The sequence below is a fragment of the Ovis canadensis genome, chromosome 3 (assembly GCF_042477335.2).
Source record: "Ovis canadensis isolate MfBH-ARS-UI-01 breed Bighorn chromosome 3, ARS-UI_OviCan_v2, whole genome shotgun sequence".
Lineage (NCBI taxonomy): Eukaryota > Metazoa > Chordata > Mammalia > Artiodactyla > Bovidae > Ovis > Ovis canadensis.
In genome coordinates this window covers 140,975,962-140,997,992 of record NC_091247.1, presented here as the reverse complement: position 1 = coordinate 140,997,992, position 22,031 = coordinate 140,975,962, and the positions used below count along the sequence as shown (strand labels likewise).

General features: G+C 41.8%; 1 protein-coding gene across 14 annotated transcripts in view; it reads right to left on the bottom strand.

Annotated features, from left to right (window-relative positions):
- The window catches only part of LOC138437312 (natural resistance-associated macrophage protein 2-like), a 55,574-nt gene that overhangs the window by 5,452 nt on the left and 28,091 nt on the right, over nucleotides 1–22,031 (bottom strand). For 5 of the 14 annotated variants that reach the window (XR_011255861.1, XR_011255865.1, XR_011255856.1 and 2 more), the window contains one exon: nucleotides 808–995. The exons of the other annotated variants lie outside the window; for them this stretch is intronic. The gene's annotated coding sequence lies outside the window, so the exon portion shown is untranslated. Of the gene's footprint in view, nucleotides 1–807; nucleotides 996–22,031 lie in introns of those variants that run through there. 14 annotated transcript variants of the gene reach the window in all.

Sequence of the window (22,031 nt, the reverse complement as noted above, 5' to 3'; positions counted from 1 at the left end):
GAAAGAAATCAAAGAAGACTTAAATAGAGACTATTGTGTTCATGGATTATAGTCTTTTTCACTTCACTAGATTTATTTCTTATTTAACATAAATAACAAGTAGAGAGGAATAAAGTCAAAACATCCAAAATCTATGAATGCTGAGATTTTGGTTGGTTGACTCACTGGTTAAGTGACTTATCCCAGATAAAAGTCTTGCAGCTTATAAATTTGAAACCATCTATCAGGAAAATTACTATACAAGTTACTACACTATACAATTCAGGTTTTTCTGGGAAGAGTCAAAACTGCAGATACTGAATCCATGAATGAATTATTCTTTGGTATCCTGCCTGTTTATTTTCCAGGTAATGATCACTTGGAGAGCCCCTTCTCAATTCTCTAAGCTCTTGGGAATTTTAGCCTGCTACTTAGTTCAGTTCAGTTCAGTCGCTCAGTCGTGTCCAACTCTTTGCTATCCCATGGACTGCAGCACGCCAGGCCTCCTTGTCCATCACCAACTCCCAGAGTTTACTCAGACTCATGTCCATTGAGTTGGTGATGCCATCCAACCAACTATTCCTCCATCATCCCCTTATATAATCTCTACTTTTGCTGCAGTTCATGGGGTTGCAAAGAGTTGGACACGGCTGAGCGACTGAACTGAACTGACCTTTTTTAATTTACAGGGATAGCAGGCCTTATGATTATGGTGTCCTATGGTCAAGTTAAAATACAGAAGATATCAGAAAGTGTCCATTCATCTTTTTCACATGAGAGTTGCTGTCCAAGGATTTGTTGTAGGAGCTATGACTCTAGGTAACCTGCTTAATTGGTATCTTTTTATTATTCATTCATTCAAATTAGAGAGTATTTGTATTCATTCATTCATTCATATTCATTCATGATTATTGGATCAAGATGATTAATGAAGAGGAGTGGTAAGAAAGACAGTGATCTTTACTTAGTTGAGGTTGCTGCCCAGTTATAGGCTTAATGTCTTGGTATTTTAAGCACTGAAAAACAAAACAAAAGAAGCACTCAATAAACAAAAGGTACAAAATTCCAGTTATAAAATAAATAAGTGAGATAAGTGATAGGGGTGTAATGTACATCATGGTGACTATAGTTAATAATGCTGTATTGCATATTTGAAAGGTACTAACACAGTAGATCTTAAAAGTTCTCATCAAAAGAAAAATTTGTAACTATAGCTGGTGATAGATGTTAACTAGGTTTATTGTGGTGATCATTTCTCAATACATACAAACACAGAATCATTATGTTGTACACTATAATGTTGTATGTGAAATATACTTCAATTTTAAAAAGGAAAAACCCAGTAGAGAACTAGATTATAGTCTGTATTATACTCTATAATAAAAGGGGCAGTGAATAGTTTGTACCCTATATAACTCACCTATCCAGCTTGAGCAACAGGCAATTTTTTATTAGTCTATAAATTAAGTGATATTTACACAATCAAACCCAAAGAATGAGCATAAAATTATCTGGTTAATTCAGGTTATATCAACAGCTAAATCAGATAGTTCAGGTAGACAAGGAGTCTACTTTGGGACCTAAATTACTTAAGGATTTTTGGTCTACATTAATGAGAACAAGTCATAATGTTCTCAGCTCCCCTTCATGATGTGCAAAGTAGAATCAGCCTGAGTAGGTCTAGGATTATGGGATGATGGGTGTTGGGCTTGCATATAGGGAGTTATGTGGTAATTATCTTCTTACTATGAGCTGTGATATGTGAAAGAAGTGAAAGTGTTAGTCGCTCAGCTGTGTCCGACTCTTTACGACCCCATGGACCATATAGCCTACCAGGATCCTTTATCCATGGAATTCTCCAAGCAAGAATACTGGAGTGGGTTACCATTTCCTCCTCCAGGGGATGTTCCCAACCCAGGGACCGAACCCACCCCTCCTGCACTGCAGGCAGATTCTTTACTGTCTGAGCCACCAGGTCTTGAACAAAATACACCAAGAAACTTTAGTACAAAGTAATGTGTTCTTCTTGTCATTCAGCAAACACTTATTGAGCATGTGCTATGTGCAAGGCACTGTACTGGTCTGGAGATAGAAGTAACTCCCTACCCTCAAATAGTTTAGTCTCCTTTGGGAGACAGACCAAGAGCAGAAGACAATATAAAGTCAAAGGTACTACAAGATAACACAGGTTGCTATGGAGGCACAAGCACAAAGGAGGGGCATTTAACTAGGGCTGAGAATCCAGGGGAGGCTTCTCTAAGGGTGTGAACCATGTGATATGCCAAGAATATAGAGGAATTAACTAAGCAGAGAAGGAAGTCAGGATTCTGAGTAGAAAACAAAGGACATAGAGGCATGGCATGTTAGTGGAATGCTACATAGCTTGGTATGGTAGGTGAATCAATCACTGTTTGATGAGACTATAGAATTATTAGTAGTAACATACAGTAAATAGAGTTATTGTACATATTTAGATTTATGTAATTGTGAGGATCTTGCTTATTATGTATTAGGAGCTGGGACCTAAAGTGGTCAGAACAAGCAGTTAGAAAGAAATACTAGATGAAAAGTGAGAGAAGCAAGAAAAATCCGGACCCTACAAGGAAGACCTAGAACAGATTGGAATCATTGTGGATTTCTCACCATCTGTAAGCATCCAAATTAGATGCTGGGAGTGACACAGAAAAAGCTAATGCCCCTTAATCCTGGCGCTAACCATGGGCCTGAACAAGGAGTCAGAGAACATGAAAGAGGAAATTCAGCAGAAGCCATAGTGGCTGCAGCCCTGATTGCTGCCCCATTCCAACAAGATGGGCCAGCACATAAGCAAAAATAGGCTGCAAGAGTGCCTTCCCAGGTTCAAAGAACTTGGCTGCTGCTTTACGTCTGCCTTCTGGTCTCATGCAGAATGTCACCTGTGCAGATTTTCAGGGAATGAAACTGTCGAACTTAAAAAAGTGCACAATGTGAGAGTTGAGAATTGAGGTTTATTTGGGGGCAAAATGAGGACTGCAGACTGGGAGAAAGCACATCAGATAGCTTTGAGAAACTGCTCCAGAGAGGTTGCAGGTGAGGTGGAGGAAGTGAAGTGAAGTGAAGTGAAAGTCACTCAATCATGTCCAACTCTTTGGGACCCCATGGACTGTATAGTCCTTGGAATTCTCCAGGCCAGAATCCTGGAGGGGGTAGCCTTTCCCTTCTCCAGGGGATCTTCCCAACCCAGGGATCAAACCCAGGTCTCTCGCATTGCAGGAGGAGTCTTTACCAGCTGAGCCACAGGGAAGCCCGTGGTGGGGGAAGGGCAGTATATATGTGATTTTGGTGAAGGGGGAATACATGCAGTCAACACGTATTTTTCCAGAAGGTTTCTGCTAGTCTCATGAGCTTTCTGCTAGTCACAAGGAACAGTCATCACCATAAAGAATTTTAGTACTTTTCTAGATGAGGAGATATAAGAATTGGACTCATAAAATCTGCTTCTGAAAAATCTGAAGACCTGTCTTGCCAGTATTTCCCCAGGCACAGAGTGCCTCATTTCTGCTCTGCACCCTAAACTCCTTTCAGGGGTGGTGAAAACTGGCAGCACATGATTTAATCCCTATAGAGTTAGATGGCAAGTGCCAATCTGTAGCTGACAAAAGGAGGAATTCTGGAAAACCTAGTTACAGTTTAGCTAAGTTGATGCAAATCTATCACTGTCTACCCCTTGTGCACCTGGCATCCATATATACCTCTCTTAATACATTTACCTTTAAACAAAGACAATGGCAAAATCACCCATGCCTTGTATAACCAAAAACATGCTCTCTCTCTCCCAAAAGGGGATACAAGTCCTTCTGTCCATCTTTGGGTGATGTTGATTTATCATTGAGCTGAGTCGTGTTCCTCTTTGACATCCTATGACTTAAATCCTGAGATATGAGGTTAACTACTATTAACACTTTTTATATTAGATGGTAGATAAACGGAAGTGGCAAACAGAAAAAAATTGGTAGATGTATACACAAGTGTATTTATATCAAAAAAAGGAAGAAATAATATAACTATCACAGTCTTTGTTTCTGAAGCTGGTCAGACGATCATGACTTGTATTATAACTATGTTTTTCCACTAGCCATTTTATCTATGTTTGCCTTCAGAAAGCATCTTGGCTATTCATGGTTATTTAACTGTGGTGTTAACCCAAACATTCATTCTTTTTTTTTTTTTTCAGTGTTACAGCTCTATTTCATTTAGAAGATAGCAGGAAAATCCACCTTTGAGGTGTGAGGGCACTTCAATCTTTGTCTCTTCTATTTATATGTTTATCTCTCCCTGGGCCTGTCCTATGTCAACTGGGCCAGCCAGGAGTGTTGTTTGTTTTACCTGAGGTCCTCGGACCTTCTTTTGTTTCATTTTCGACAGCTTTTCCCTTCCGTGTCTTGTAGCCACTGCCATTTTGGACTCCTTTTCCCTGTTCTACATACCTAACATTCCCCCCTCAAGAGATGGGAGGCCCAATTCTTTGGGAATAGGGGCGTCAAGGTCTTTCTGGCTACTTCCTGGTGAACTGGGGCGGCGAGGGGTATTGGGCCTCCCCCTCTTGCTAGTCTCAAGCCTCAGAGTCCTTATAGCGGTGTCCATCTAAGGGTGTGTGATATTTTCTGTGGTCGGCTGTAGTTTTACATCTTTGTTGAACTGGCACTGTATGTTGTAGCTTGTTGACCTGGTGGCAGAGGCTTAGCCTCTATGGTCTCAAAATTGGAGACTACTGCATACCCGGCTCTTCTTTTTCCATCCAAGACAAAGCTGCTTCCATCAGTGTACCAGACTTCCTCAGCATTTGTCAGAGGATCTTCTGACAATCCTTCTTGGGGTTTTGTCCAGTGGTCCAAGGTTTCTTAACTGGAGGTCTTCTGGGATCTGAGACTGGGCCGCGTGGGCTTTCTGCTGTCCCGGTTTCCAGCACGATGGGCCTTCCCTTGCAGTGGATTTTCTTCGCGTTCCACCTCTACCGTGGGAGCTTCGCTGAGTTGGGCTCCGGCTGTGCTTGGCCTCTTCCACGCGGAGGTTGTTTCAGCCAGGTTATATCCAAGTCACGGCACCATAGATGGCACACGAGTGTGATTCTTTGTCTCGTCACAACAAAGATTTGGAGTGACGGACATTAAAGCCCCCTCAGTGTGTCGCAGCTCTCAGGTCTTGGATAGACCGTGTTATAGCTCTCAGGTCTCAAATGGGCCATGTTATAGCTCTTAGACAAATCAGTGTTACAGCTCAGCGTTACAGCTCTATTTTATTTAGAAGATAGCAGGAAAATCCATCTTTGAGGCATGAGGGCAAATCGATCCAAAGACACGAGAAGAGCGCCCCAGGGTGCGGGAGCCAAACATTCATTCTCAAATGATCCGGGTCATTAATCATCTTTCCTGAATTGGATATAATTTTTTACCTTCTTTAATCACAGGACATGGGGGTACTAAGAAATACCCCAGAAAATATACATTCCAGACATACTTCTCCTTACCCTAAGTATATAGTAGCAATTTCCTCTTAACAGATAAGATCAGTGTAATGGACTGATGGCTACGGTTTTTCCAGTGGTCATGTATGGATGTGAGAGTTGGACTGTGAAGAAAGCTGAGCGCCAAAGAATTGATGCTTTTGAACTGTGGTGTTGGAGAAGACTCTTGAGAGTCCCCTGGACTGCAAGGAGATCCAACCAGTTCATTCTAAAGGAGATCAGTCCTGGGATTTCTTTGGAAGGACTGATGCTAAAGCTGAAACTCCAGTACTTTGGCCACTTCATGCGAAGAGCTGACTCATTGGAAAAGACTCCGATGCTGGGAGGGATTGGGAGTAGGAGGAAAAGAGAACAACAGAGGATGAGACGGCTGGATCGCATCACCAACTCGATGGACATCAGTTTGAGTGAACTCCGGGAGTTGGTGATGGACAGGGAGGCCTGGTGTGCTGCGATTCATGGGGTCGCAAAGAGTCGGACACGACTGAGCAACTGAACTGAACCAAACTGAACTGAACTGATATGATATCCTGTGCGATAGAGAGATGATCAAGGTCCTATAGACTAGATTCTGGCATAAGGCTAGAGAGTCCACACAGCCCCAAGTGAACACTGAAAGTGTACTGCTGGCCCTGCCAGATGAAACAAAACTGCTTCTGATGGTCTTTACTAAGGTGTACAGAAAGCAACCCATCAGATGAACAGCTGCAAACCAAACAGTAAAGATTGTGTTCATTTGCCATAGCAATGAAACCACACCTCTACAGTAGCTGCAATTAGATTGATCACCTGATTAAGTTTATAGAAATCCATTATCACAGTGTCCCACAAATGTGATTATTTCCCCCTTCCTCTTGAACAAGCACCCTGCTGAATAGTCACAGCTTCCTTGAGGAAGACTAGAAAGAGAATTTATATAGTATTTGCATTTTTGGCTGTGGATTAAGGTCTTTCCTTAAGGACATCTGTCCTCTCCTTTACTGCAGGGACTTTGGGTCTATGCATTGACTCAAATTTGGGAACTGGTTGAGAGGCCATGGCTTTCTACTGTGATGATTCAAGTCAAACTTTTGTTCACCAAACCTAGAGCTTTTCTGCTTACATGCTGCTCAACACTTTCAACTCTAGGTACATGATAATGAATTAGCCAATGTCAAAGATCTTTTTGGCTTAGACTATTCTGATTACTGCTTAAGATTTGCTGCCCATAACAATAATCATACTTTCCTTGTTTTTGCCAAATAAATGCTGCTGCTTGACCCCTGCCAACCTACAATCTCATCATTCCCACTGAATTCAGGAAGCCCAGAAACTGCCACTGTCATTTCTGGCTTACAGAAAATCACTACCATATACCTCTTCAAGGAGGCCAGAGCTCCCTTCACAAATGTATTTCTCACAGCTTTCAGAAGGAAGGAGATATACTGAGGGGGTGAATGAGTAGGCTAAAGCTTCCCACGTGTCTCAGTGGTAAAGAATCCGCCTGCCAATGCAGGAGACACAAGAGATGTGGGTTCGATCCCTGGATGGGGAAGATCCCCTGGAGGAGGAAATGGAATCCACTGCAATATTCTTGCCTGGAAAATCCCATAGACAGAGGAGGGTCACAAAGATTCGGATGCAAGTGAGCACACCTGCACACAAGAGCAGGATAAATCCAGTCTAACATTCCAATCTCCCTAAGCCCTTGAATACCTTCCTTTGTGGCAATGTTTCTCATACTCAACGCTATTGACATTTTGGACCGGGTTACTCCCTCTTGTGGAGGATTGTCCTGTGCATTTCAGAAAGTTCAGCACTATTCCTGACCTCTACCCAACTAGATGCCAACAGTACCCATTCCACTGTGACAATCAAAATGTCTCTAGATATTGCCAGATTTCCCCGGGGAATACAATCCCCCCCAGTAAAGAGGACTCACTGTCTACCATGGACGTATCCTAACAAAGTTCTGGTATTTCAGCTTCATTAATGGAGACTACTTGTTGGTCCAAGTTTCAGTCATTCTTAAGACTGAGATAGAAGGACTGTTTCTCCTGGCAAAGGAGTATGTCTGTAAGCTATTGGCATTCGAGGATCCATTTTCACTGAAATCTGCCTGTATGTCCCCATCTCAATTTTCAGAGTCCTACTCCTTCCAAAGCAATGCCCTAAACTTTAACACAAGAGGTGTTGTGTGGTAGGATGTTTAATCTGTGTTGTGAGTAACCACAAGATTAGCCTTTCTGTATATTTTTCAGAAAAATCAATCTCATGGCTACAGGAATTAAGAGTTTCTTTTTGGAAAGTCATAAAACTTTGAGGTCCCTCACACAAACTTGAGCTGGGAATTAAAAGCCATGAGCCTATGGACTTCTCTGGTGGTCCAGCGGCTAAGAATCCAAGCTCCCAATGCAGGGGACCTAGGTTTGATCCCTGGTCAAGGACCTAGATCCCACATGCTGAAAAAGACCTGGTGCAGCTAAATAAAGACATACTATTGCTTCTCAAAAAAACCAACAACCCTTGAGCCCATCATATAGTTTTCCCAAGTTCTCCAGCACACTTAGAAGTAATCAACTGTATTATACTCCTTGTTTCCACGAAATGTTCTATGGCAGTAAATACTTGCTCATTCAAAGCCTTGCTTACTATAGGCACCTGATTAAGGGTATCTGCAAAGTGATGAATTTTTTAATGTTTTGCTAACACAAGCCATGAACTGCCAGCACACTCTTTGCCACTGGAGCAGGGAAAAAAGACTATTGATACCTTTAAAGCATCAGAGAACAAATTCCAGATAGCCCAGAAGGAATTCTCAGGGTTATGCATCTCTGGAAGCTTCTAATGCCAAATTCTGTATCAGTCTGTTTGTTAGGGAAAGCACACTGACTCTAACCACCCACCCTGGCCAGGCACCATAGTAACCATTTGTGTGAGTTATTTTACAACAGGAGGGCCTAGTAAGGAATGCAGCACTAATAAGCCACCACCAACCTGAAGAGTTCCGGAAAGGTCAAAAGGGGATACCATGTGTCTGACCACCTCCCAAAATCCTTCTTGCTGGTATCCATCTTGGCTGAGCAATGCATGCACCACCAGGAAGGACTCTGAGTCAGAATGATTGGCCAAAGACAATGTGGAAACTAATCTCATTGCCATAAAACCCAAGACTGGGAGCCACAAGGCAGAGCAGTTCTCCTGGGTTCCTTTACCCTACTGCTCTCCGCCCAGGCGCCCTTTTCAGTAAAATCTCTTGCTCTGTCAGCCTGTGTGTCCTCTCAGACAACTCATTTGAGTGTTAGACAAGAGCTCACTTCTGGGCTGTGGAAGGGGTCCCCATTCCTGCAACAAATGGTGGCTCTGGTAGGGACTTTTCTTTGCTGCAATTGACATCCTGACCACTTGAGGTACTCAGGGACCAGTTCGCCTGCCAATGGACCAGACTCAGCGGCCGCAACCAGGATGCTTTTGTCCCTGGTCTCTTTCTGAAGCAGACAACTCGCCAGGGTGCCCCGACCATGTAAGGAACGAGAGACTTTATTGACCTCTCTTTCCTTCCCTCCCTCTTTCCTCTCCTTAACCCTTCCTATCCTGCCCTTTTCTTCTAGTCCCCTGGTCCTGATGCAAGAATCTGGTCAAAGGGCCTCAGCCGAACTGAGGATCAAAGGCTGATCACCTCCACTTGGCAGAGAACTCAAATTCTGGCTCTGTTCTGGTCTGGTTTCTGGCTTGAATTCTGGTTTTGTTCTGGTCTGGCCTGGACTGGTTTCTGGTAGGGCCGAGTTCCAGTCCTCCCTTCTCTGGAGGCCCACCATAAGGTCCTGTAACACCTGGGTTCTGCAGGTGGCAGGAGACGTCTGTAAGGCCACCCCTTTTGACCCCCCCTCTCAGGCCTCTCTCCGCCTCTTCTTTCAACCTGGCTTCCTTTCCTCCCTTTGAAATCTTTGAAGACCTAAGCCATTTTCATTTACTCTGTTAGTACCTGGATCTGAAGTTCTGCATATCCGTAGGAGGTTTTCTGAGTATTTCAGGGAATGAATGTGTGACTAGGACTGACAGGCCTGCGTGTTTTACACTCTGTGTTCTGTGTTATGATTTGCAATGGCCATTTTGCTTTGTGTGAACACCATTTTGTTAGACCTGCTGCCATTCTGTTTAGACCTCAGAGAAAGTTGATTTAGGTAAAAGTCCTTAAACACTGGTTCCAAAATTTTTGCATATACAATTAGTAAAAAGCAAACTTGATCAAATGGTTTTCTTAGAATTCTGACCCTGAGATCAGAAAATCAAGTAGAACTTGATTCTCTCTCCCTATGCCTTGAGACCAGGGCTCTCAGGAACACTTATCTAGACCACCTCTAATTCCTGAGACTGAGGGGGAAATGGGAAGAAGCTTTTAAATTTTTTATTTATTCCAACTGTTATTTATAAATTAGTGAATTTTATATTCTAATATCTGATTCATGACTAAGTTTAGAAAATGAAGCTAGATCTTGTGTCGTGTCTGTCTGAATATATGTATGTCTTGACATGACGTTCTTAGCCCTGAAAGGTTTTAAGAGTTCGTCTCAGATTGTATAAAAGTTTCAGCAAAGCAAAAAAGTCTATGAACAATTATGGTTTTATAAATCATCAGGCCAAGCTTATTGAGACCAGACCTATTTCATAAACAAACTGGTCTTAATTTGGTTATGTTTGGTAATGAGGGTGGTTTTAGGGAGAAAAAGATGTTTCAGTGAATATTAAATCCCAGTTTGTTAATGGAGGTCTGTGTCTAAGACTCATTTCCTGGATAGTTCTTTGCTGTTGTGTGATATTAATATAAAATTTAATTGAATGTTTAAAGAACACCCTAAGTTTGTTCCTGAAACTTATCTCAGTAATCTTTAGACAAAGATCAAATGCCTCACAACCTGCAACCAGGACTGGAAAAAGACAAGTTAAGAGACTGTCTCCAACCTGGATGGAAGGACCTTTTTATTAGGTACTCTTAACTAGCTCATGCACAGTGAAATTGAAGGGATATTGACTCTTTTCCCACTTTCAAAGGCTCCTACACTGGACTGGTCTATAGGGAGAACAGCTGACCTGAACTCACCTCAAAATGACACTCAAACAGAGGCAACTGCACCACACTAGGACGAGAACGCATCAGAGATAGACAGCTTGCCCAGGATCCTCAGTGTGACTCGTATGATCATTTATGACGTTTTCTTGACTTCTTAGACCTTTACGTATGAATCAAATGTTTTTCTATCATAGGCATGATCCTATGCTAGTTTTAGAAATCAATCCAATTGCTGGGTTTGTGGCCAATTACCAGCATTTGAGGAGAAGGCAATGTCACCCCACTGCAGTACTCTTGCCTGGAAAATCCCATGGACGGAGGAGCCTGGTAGGCTACAGTCCATGGGGTTGCTAAGAGTCAGACACAACCGAGTGACTTCACTTTCACTTCACCAGCATTTAGTTCTGGGTTACTTTGGTGAATTTCTCTTCTCCAAGGCTCTAATTGGTTGGTCCTGAGGAAATTTACTTTAAAAGAAAAATCCTAGTCATGTTCAGGTCACTATTGATAATGCTAGATGGGATCCCCTCACCTGTCAATTAATAATGCCTGCTCTAACCCTGGCCATAAATTTGAGTTTTCTTCTATTACTCAATCTCAATCAGAGCAACAAGCAAAGTTTCAGCCAAGAAATAAAATCTCTCACAATAATGGGATGCATTTATGTAGATAACACTGGGCTATGATAACTTAAGTTTAAAGTCTTCTCTATGTTGGTAACAAATCATACTAAGGATAATCAATCTAATAACACTAGGAAACTGAGCTGTGTGCCTTATGGACAATGTCAATATATAATTTCCCTGGAAGAACAGACCAAGTCAGATAACCTGCAATATTACTGGGCTGCATCTAATGGAAGTTCTTGGCTTAATTCTTAATTATGACTTTACTAATACTGCTACTATGTTATTTGCATTTTGCCTATTTTACAAAATTGCTGTTTCTTACCTTACCAAATGTGTGGCTGAGCCTCTAATAAAATAAAATATAGTTCCATATGAGATCAATGATTATAACAGTGTAACTCTAGATATGGGAAGAAGCAACCAAAGGAGATGTTTTCCTGGACCAAGAGGTTAGTAAGATAGGTGGTCTAGAGAATTTTGGATGCGGTTCTATGGCCTAGTCCAGTAACAGCACATTGAGAGGCCTATCAGAAAGATCTCTGACAGACCTGAGAGTAAGCATTCTAATTACCGTGGGACGAAACGGTCATGAAATGCCTCCTCCCTCAAATCACGGTCAAGTTTATGGCCATGAAGGGGCCCTCCAACTGGAAACTGCCACTTGCCGTTTACCTCCACAAAAGCTAAATCATGGCCCCTGCAGCTGCTGTCCTTCACCATGCCTGAAAGGAGCTCCGGGTACACATCAGGGAGGAGGCACTCTGCTCTGGGAAACGCTGGCAGAACAGGTCTTCAGGTAGTTAGATATTTTCTAACTAGTCTTCCTCTGACACTGTTTCCCCATCTATTTGCCATGAAGTGATGGGACCAGATGCCATGATCTTCGTTTTCTGAATGTTGAGCTTTAAGCCAACTTTTTCACTCTCTTCTTTCACTTTCATCAAGAGGCTTTTTAGTTCCTCTTCACTTTCTGCCATAAGGGTGGTGTCATCCGCATATCTGAGGTTACTGATATTTCTCCTGGCAATCTTGATTCCAGCTTGTGCTTCTTCCAGCCCAGCGTTTCTCATGATGTACTCTGCATATAAGTTAAATAAGCAGGGTGACAATATATAGCCTTGACGTACTCCTTTTCCAATTTGGAACCAGTCTGTTGTTCCATGTCCAGTTCTAACTTTTGCTTCTGACCTGCATATAGGTTTCTCAAGAGGCAAGTTAGGTGGTCTGGCATTCCCATCTCTTTCAGAAGACTCTTGAGAGTCGCTTGGACTGCAAGGAGATCCAACCAGTCCATCCTAAAGGAGATTAGTCCTGGGTGTTCATTGGACGGACTGATGCTAAAGCTGAAACTCCAATACTTTGGCCACCTCACTGGAAAAGACTCTGATGCTGGGAGGGATTGAGGGCAGGAGGAGAAAGGGACGACGAAGGATGAGATGGCTGGATGGCATCACCGACTCCATGGATGTGAGTTTGAGTGAACTCCGGGAGTTGGTGATGGACAGGGATGCCTGGCGTGCTGCGATTCATGGGGTCGCAAAGAGTCGGACTCGACTGAGTGACTGAACTGAACTGAACTGAACTTCTTCTAAAGAAGACTTTACAAGTCCCAATTCTTGCATCTTCTCATATCTAAAGAAACACTGACATCATTAATGGTGATATCTGCTCTGGCTATTAAGGAGACTATTACAATTAAAAGTCAAAATAGAGTAGCTATGGATCAAACATTCAAGGAAATGACTAGGTGACACTATGGGTATAATTGCAGACTAGCCCTTGTATTGATAAGAACTTGAGTTTTCTGAATTGTGTCAGACTTCAGTTCAGTTCAGTTCACTCAGTCGTGTCTGACTCTTTGCAACCCCATGAATCGCAGCACGCCAGGCCTCCCTGTCCATCATCACCTCCCAGAGTTCACTCAGACTCACATCCATCGAGTCTGTGATGCCATCCAGCCATCTCATCCTCTGTCGTTCCCTTCTCCTCCTGCCCTCAATCCCTCCCAGCATCAGTCTTTTCTAATGAGTCAACGCTTCGCATGAGGTGGCCAAAGTACTGGAGTTTCAGCTTTGGCATCATTCCTTCCAAAGAAATCCCAGGGCTAATCTCCTTCAGAATGGACTGGTTGGATCTCCTTACAGTCCAAGGGACTTAGATGCCACCAGATATTCTCAAAACAGTGTCTACAAGCAGCTAGTAATTTCAACCTTACTTTTTATAAAACAAATAACTGACTACAGGCTACAAGTGTCCCCGAAGTGCCGGGTCCAGACTGGGTTTCATGCTTATTGTTCTAAAAAAATGAGATTTATTTTGCCTATTTTAAAATTCCTTATCATGAACTCCTTACGCAAAATTCAGATTTAAATTGAAGAAAGTAGGGAAAACCACTAGGCCATTAAGGTATGACCTAAATCAAATCCTTTACAATTATACAATGGAAGTGATAAATAGATTCAAGGGATTAGATCTGATAGAGTGCTTGAAGAACTATAAATGGAGGTTCATAACATTGTATAGGAGGCAATGTTCAAAACCATCCCCAAGAAAAAGAAATGCAAAAAAGGCAAAATGGCTGTCTGAGGAGGCCTACTAACCCCTGTTATCACCATACTGATACTGTTCATGATTGCTCTGTGTATTGTCAATTGTTTAACCCATTTTGTCTCTGCACAGGTCAACAAGCTACAAAATGCAATGCTAGTTCAACAAGGATATATAAATATCCAACTGCAGAAAATATCTCACTCACCCTTAGATGGACACCACTATGTGGACTCTGAGGCTTGAGACTAGCAAGATGGGGAGGCCCAATACCCCTCGCCATCCCAGCTCAGCAGGAAGTAGCCTGAGAGACCTCAACACCCCCATTCCCAAAGAACTGGGCCTCCCATCTCTTGAGAGGGAAATGTTAGGTAATAGAATAGGAAAAAGGAATCCAAAATGGCAGTGGCTAAAAGATAAATGGAAAAGCCCGTGAAAATGGAACAAAAGAAAATCCGCAGACCAGAGTGAGAACCTCAGGTGAAACAAATGTGCCCCCTTTCTGGCTAGCCCTAATTTGCACAGGGCAGGCGAGGGGGGAGGAGACAAAACGTATTAAAAAAAAAGGGAGCAAGATACATTGGGGCCTCTCCTTTGGGGTGGCCTGCCCTCATGCCTTGAAGGTATACTATCCTGTTTGCCAAATAAAAGTCTGAGCTGTAACCAAGCTATAACACTGGTCCACCATTTCAAATCTTTGTTGTGGAGAGACAGAACCAAGGAAATTACACACTGTCTCAACAGGATCAGAACTCTGGGGAACTCCTACATCTAAGAAGTAGCATGGGTGCACACTCAATGGTGTCCAACTCTATACCCCCATGGATGGTGGCCCACCAGGAATTTTTGTTCCATGGAATTTTCCAGGCAAGAATACTGAGTTGGTTCAAGTAGGTTGCCATTTCCTACTCCAGGGAAACTTCCCAACTCAGGGGTTGAACCTGAGGTAGGCAAGGGATTAATCAATTCAGATCACTCAGTCATGTCTGACTCTTTGTGACCCCATGGACTGCAGCACACCAAACTTCCCTGTCCATCACCAACTCTTGGAGCTTACTCAAACTCATGTTCATAGAGTCGGTGATGCCATCCAACCATCTCATCCTCTGTCGCCCGCTTCTGCTCCCACCTTCAATCCTTCCCAGCATCAGGGTCTTTTCCAATGAGTCCATTCTTTGCCAAAGTATTGGAGTTTCAGCTTCAGCATCAGTTCTTCCAATGAATACCCAGGACCAATTTCCTTTAGGATGGACTGGTTGGATCTCCTTGTAGTCCATGGGACTCTCAAGAGTCTTCTCCAACACCACAGTTCAAAAGCATCAGTTCTTTAACACTCAGCTTTCTTTATGGTTCAACTCTCACATCCATACATGGGATGGGAGAACCATAGCTTTGACTAGAGGGACCTTTTTTGGAAAAGTAATGTCTCTGCTTTGTAATATGCTGTCTAGGTTTGTCACAGCTTTTCTTCCAAGGAGCAAGTGTCTTTTAATTTCATGGCTGCAGTCACCATCTGCAGTGATTTTGGAGCCCCTGAAAATAAAGTCTGTCACTGTTTCCATTGTTTCCCCATCTATTTGCCATGAAGTGATGGGATCAGATGCCATGATCTTAGGTTTCTGAATGTTGAGTTTTAAGCCAACTTTTTCACTCTCTTCCTTCACTTTCATCAAGAGGCTCTTTATTTCTTCTTTGCTTTCTGCCATAAGGGTGGTGTCATCTGCATATCTGAGGTTATTGATATTTCTCCCAGCAATCTTGATTCCAGCTTGTGCTTCTTCCAGTCCAGCATTTCTCATGATGTACTCTACATACATGTTAAATAAGCAGGGTGACACTATACAGCATTAACATACTCCTTTTCCAATTTGGAACCATTCTGTTGTTCCATGTCTAGTTCTAACTGTTGCTTCCTGACTTGCATACAGATTTCTCAGGAGGCAGGACAGGTGGCCTGGTAGTCCCATCTCTTTAAGAATTTCCCACAAATTGTGGTGATCCACAGAGTTGAAGACTTTGGCCTAGTCAATAAAGCAGAAGTAGGTATTTTTCTGGAACTCTCTTGCCTTTTCAATGATCCAGAGGATGTTGGCAATTTGATCTCTGGTTCCTCTGCTTTTTCTAAATCCAGCTTGCACATCTGGAAGTTCATGGTTCACATACTGTTGAAGCCTGGCTTGGAGAATTTTGAGCATTACTTTACTAGCCTGTGAGATGAATGCATTGTGCGGTAGTCTGAGCATTCTTTGGCATTACCTTTTTTTGGGATTGGAAAGAAAACTGACCTTTTCCAGTCCTGTGGCCACTGCTGAGTTTTCCAAATTTGCTGGCATATTGAGTGCAACACTTTCACAGCATCATCTTTTAGGATTTGAAATAACTCAACTGGAGTTCCATCACCTTCATTAGCTTTGTTCATAGTGATTCCTAAGGCCCACTTTACTTTGCATTCTAGGATGTCTGGCTCTAGGTGAGTGATCACACCATTGTGATTATCTTGGTCGTGAAGATCTTTTTTGTATAGTTCTTTTGTGTACTCTTGACACCTCTTCTTAATATCTTCTGCTTCTGTTAGGTTCATACCAGTTCTGTCCTTTATTGTGCCTCTTTGCATGAAATATTCCTTTGGTATCTCAATAATTGTGTCTAATAAGCACAGAGAAATGAGTCCTATAGTACTCTCTGAAACAGATAATGTTATTTCCATAGATACAACAATGATTCAAGTTTAAACATTTTTTGGCTTGAATTTTATGCATCTTTGATAGTTACAGTACTATTTAATTAGAAAATTTTGCAGACATCTGCCTCACTTTTCTATCTGATCAGGATGAGAAAACGAACTTACTGACCCTTTAGGCTCTGTTCACTCAAGAGGTATTAATAGAAAGTGTCATAAATAAACCAGAAGGAAAATGAAATAAATGCTAAGTTTACAAAGGTCCATCTTGTCAAGGCTATGGTTTTTCCAGTAGTTATGTATGGATGTGAGAGTTGGACTGTGAAGAAAGCTGAGGGCCAAAGAATTGATGCTTTTGAACTGTGGTGTTGGAGAAGACTCTTGAGAGTCCCTTGGACTGCATGGAGATCCAACCAGTCCATTCTGAAGGAGATCAGTCCTGGGTGTTCTTTGGAAGGAATGACGCTAAAGCTGAAACTCTAGTACTTTGGCCACCTCATGCGAAGAGTTGACTCATTGGAAAAGACTCTGATGCTGGGAAGGGATTGGGGGCAGGAGGAGAAGGGGATGACAGAGGATGAGATGGCTGGATGGCATCACCGACTCGATGGACATGAGTTTGAGTGAACTCCGGGAGTTGGTGATGGACAGGGAGGCCTGGCGTGCTGCGATTTATGGGGTCGCAAAGAGTCAGAAATGACTGAGTGACTGAACTGAACTGACTGACTAGATAGCTGATGTCTTGACAACGGTTATGGAATGTATTTTAAATCTGCCCTTCCCTATCTTGCTTTGGGTTGAACATTTGCTGATGTCCCTGGAATTCACAGAATCAGCTCTTCCTCAGGCTATCCTCCCAGGCCCTTCCCCCTTTCTGTAGGGCCCTAGGACCTCATCCTTAGGGAAGATGTACATCTGCTCATGTGCCTAAAGATAGCTAATTCATCCACTCAATGGTAAATTCCTAGAAGCAGGGAACACAATCCACTCACGTTCCTTTTTATCAAAATACTGAACACAATACTGAGTACAGTACTGAATACAGAATACTGGGTACAATACTGAATATATGTTTTCTAAGTGCCTATTTTTTAAATCTCAAGATCTAGCCAATCTTCCGACTTTCCCTTCTCACCATTATCTTAAAATTCAAACTTCACAGTGGCGCAGTAACATCATAAATTCAGATTTATACTGATCCTAAAGGGCTCTTAGATTTGGGGGTTTTTTTCCCTCTTGAGTCACTTGTATGATCCAAGCCAAAAATAAATAAGATAAAGAGTGTCTGTTTTCAATTGTAGGTTAGTTTTAGAAAAAATACAAGTGATGAAATTCAATGTTTGTTTCTTATGGATATTCCATTGATATGCATCCTTTTGTTTCTAGGTGTTCTCTACTCTGTAAGGATTACCAAAAAATGGAAGTTACACACAAGAAAAATAAGAAGCCTTCTGAAAAGTCCTTATGAAGAGTGAATTTTCAATATATAGCAAATTATACTGCAGAATTCCCATCAGAATTCTTATAGCCTTCAATTATTTAAGACATTGATTTCCAAATCAATAATCATAGTCAACTCAAAAATATCTTTGTCTTTTAGAACCTAGGACAGGATGTTCTCACTTTAAAATTTTTTTATTTTCTAGTTAGTGGCAGAAAACAATCTATATTATGCCAAATCGATCTGAATATTAGGAGTTATATAATGGCTACAGAAAATTTTTCACTAACCATATTAAATGTGATGCTCTATTCACTCAATTCTCTCCAAACAGGGCAAGGTAATTAAGGCTTTCATAAACTCCTTTTTAGAATGGGCAATAATTACATCAGAGGAGAATGAATGGCCATGTTTTTATTTAAATTTGGTTCAGCCCAGAAGCCCCCAGTGGGAGTGCACATGGCTAGCACAGAGCTTGTGCTAGGTAGCATGCTGTCCGGGGCTTGGTGAATTTAAAAAAAAAAAAAACTTGGTTCACTACTGTGCACCTCATTCTCATAAAGAAACTTGACTCATTTACCACAAACATAAATATCTAAGATTTAAATATTTGTGTATTCATCCTTATACTTCTTGAAAGTATTTTTGGGAGTACAAAGGAAAATTGTTTAAAAAAAAAAGTCCCTTTTCGCTCATATGGCAGTATTGTGGGAGATGTGGTATGACACTGCAGAAAACACAAGAAACAAAGAAGATAATAAATGTTAAGTATACCTGAGGTGTCAAGCTCCTCTGTAAGCCTTAGGGTTCTAGACACTATCTCCATCTTGCTAAAGTCATAACTGCTATGCCTAAGACTTCTTTCAACTCCAGGCATGGGGAAGAAAACCAAAGAGGGGGAAAAAAGTACCCACTAAGATAAAAACAAGAATGCACTATTAAAAAAAAAGGTTGGGGGGGGGGACACTATAATATGATCTGTGGTGCTGATTTCCTCTTTCTTGATGTCTTCTGTACTGGAGAAATTATTGTGACTGGAAAGTGAAGCCTAGTGTTTGGGGAAGGGAAAGATGTAGGAATATTGCATACTATATCTACATTCTAAACAACACTAACTCACTGCTCTATGTTATATACACTTGGGTAATTATTTTTAAGCTGCCATCTGTACTCACCATGAAGCTCTTCAAGCGCCACCAAGAGACATACATGTTTCAGTCAACACTGTCCTGTTTAGAAAACAGGCAAGAAAAGAATCCAGCTGCTCTATTTCCCTAGAGTAAACATTCCAGCAGTTGGCGCCAATGCATTCCATGAGAGTCAGGAAAATTTAAGACCAAGGCCATAGAAATGTCATCCTGCATACTGATTACACAATGAGAAGATACCTCTAATCAGGCTACCACAAAGATCCCCCTCTCCCAAAATATACTCAGCATTAAAAACAGATGAACTGTTTAATCAGAAATGGGCTCTTCTCACAAAACCCAAAAGACTCCAGAATTTTGCAATAGTCTTACTCTGAATATACTAATGTAATTCTTGCTTGAAAAAAGCAGTGAAAAATAGTGAGTAGTTATACATAAGAGCTTACCAATTATGCTTAAATTAAAATGTAAAATCATTTATGGAAAAAAAGCTAAGTATGCAGGATGCCCATTTACCCACATTAGCTTGGGCAAAGAGGGGAGGTCATTGAGGGAAGACCCTCCAGATACAAACCTGAATGTGTGCAATACTTCTGGGGCAAAGGCTTGGTGCTTAATATCATAATGTTTAAAAATTAAGAAGGCTGTTTTCATTGGCTGCTGTAATCTCTGATGCCTCACTGACTAATTAAACTATTGGGTACGCTCTGGATGCCTTTTTTATTAGGCCAGCACACAGTTATGTAGCAGCAGCTGCTCAATAATGTAGTATGTAGCAGCAGCTGTTCAATTCAATACTGAGCAGCTGCTCAGTACTGAACTGCAGTTTTCTGAAACTCTGGGTATACACTGTCAGTTCAGTTCAGTTCAGCCACTCAGTCGTGTCCGACTCTTTGCGACCCCACGAATCGCAGCACGCCAGGCCTCCCTGTCCATCACCATCTCCCGGAGTTCACTCAGACTCACGTCCATCAAGTCAGTGATGCCACCCAGCCATCTCATCCTTCGTCGTCCCCTTCTCCTCCTGCCCCCAGTCCCTCCCAGAATCAGGGTCTTTTCCAATGAGTCAACTCTTCGCATGAGGTGGCCAAAGTACTAGAGTTTCAGCTTTAGCATCATTCCTTCCAAAGAAATCCCAGGCTTGATCTCCTTCAGAATGGACTGGTTGGATCTCCTTGCAGTCCAAGGGACTCTCAAGAGTCTTCTCCAACACCACAGTTCAAAAGCATCAATGCTTCAGTGCTCAGCCTTCTTCACAGTCCAACTCTCACATCCATACATGACTACAGGAAAAACCATAGCCTTGACTAGACGGACCTTAGTTGGCAAAGTAACATCTCTGCTTTTGAATATACTATCTAGGTTGGTCATAACTTTTCTTCCAAGGAGTAAGCGTCTTTTAATTTCATGGCTGCAGTCACTATCTGCAGTGATTTTGGAGCCCCAAAAAATAAAGTCTGACACTGTTTCCACTGTTTCCCCATCTATTTCCCATGAGGTGATGGGACCAGATGCCATGATCTTCGTTTTCTCAATGTTGAGCTTTAGGCCAACTTTTTCACTCTCCTCTTTCACTTTCATCAAGAGGCTTTTTAGTTCCTCTTCACTTTCTGCCATAAGGGTGGTGTCATCTGCATATCTGAGGTTATTGATATTTCTCCCGGCAATCTTGATTCCAGCTTGTGTTTCTTCCAGTCCAGCGTTTCTCATGATGTACTCTGCATAGAAGTTAGAAATAAGCAGGGTGACAATATACACCCTTGACGTACTCCTTTTCCTATTTGGAACCAGTCTGTTGTTTCAAGCCCAGTTCTAACTGCTGCTTCCTGACCTGGATACAGATTTCTCAAGAGGCAGGTCAGGTGGTCTGGTATTCCCATCTCTTTCAGAATTTTCCACAGTTTATTGTGATCCACACAGTCAAAGGCTTTGGCATAGTAAATAAAGCAGAAATAGAGGTTTTTCTGGAACTCTCTTGCTTTTTCTATGATCTGACACATGTTGGCAATTTGATCTCTGGTTCCTCTGCCTTTTCTAAAACCAGCTTGAACATCTGGAAGTTCACGTTGCACGTATTGCTGAAGCCTGGCTTGGAGAATTTTGAGCATTACTTTACTAGCATGTGAGATGAGTGCAATTGTGCGGTAGTTTGAGCATTCTTTGGCATTGCCTTTCTTTGGAATTGGAATAAAAACTGACCTTTTCCAGTCCTGTGGCCACTGCTGACTGTTAGAGCATCCTTTTAAAATTGACTCCAGTGTTAAACCTTAGGAATTGAGTGAGTATGTACATTTAGGTTAATCTTAAGACTGAATATATTGGGACTTCCCCTGAACGTATTGGGTAAAGACTCTCTACTTTCACTGGAGGTGGACATCAGTTTGATTCCAGGTGGGGGATCCTGCATGCCGCCCAGTAGGGTCAAAAGGGGGAGATTGATTATATTATTGTCTATATAAGCACATATCATAGAAATCCAGATTCGTAAATCATAATGATTAAATGCTCTTAACTTAGCAAAAATGTTTACCCAAGACTCAATCTTTAAACATCAGTCTCCTCCACTGGTTTTGGCATGATCTAGTTTTTGCTTTATATCAAGTTTTCTGATTACAGGAGTTGTATGACCTGAGGGGTATACTTATAAATAAACTTCTGAAAACTCTAGTCTTTTCCTAGTAACATACAATTAAAGATGGAGATAAGCTACAGAAACACCCCCAAGAACTTAATCTCTGTTTAACCAACCACCTTATCTTTCTCATGAGCTGTATAACAGGATTCTTTTTGCTTTTCTCTTTCCCCAAACATTCTCTGGTAATGAAACTACTGAGAAATGAGCATCTGGACACTTGCCCAGGGAGGGAAGAAAAATCCAACAAACTGATTCACCTAGAGTTGCTGTCTCTGTATAAAGAAAACGAAACACTGAAATTCATTTTTTAAGTCTCTTTTTCAAATAAGAGCTGATAAATGATGTTAATTCAGTTTTACTTTTAAGATCACAAGCTCTCTAACCTGGGATGCAAGGCTGTTGCTCTTATCAGGAATTTC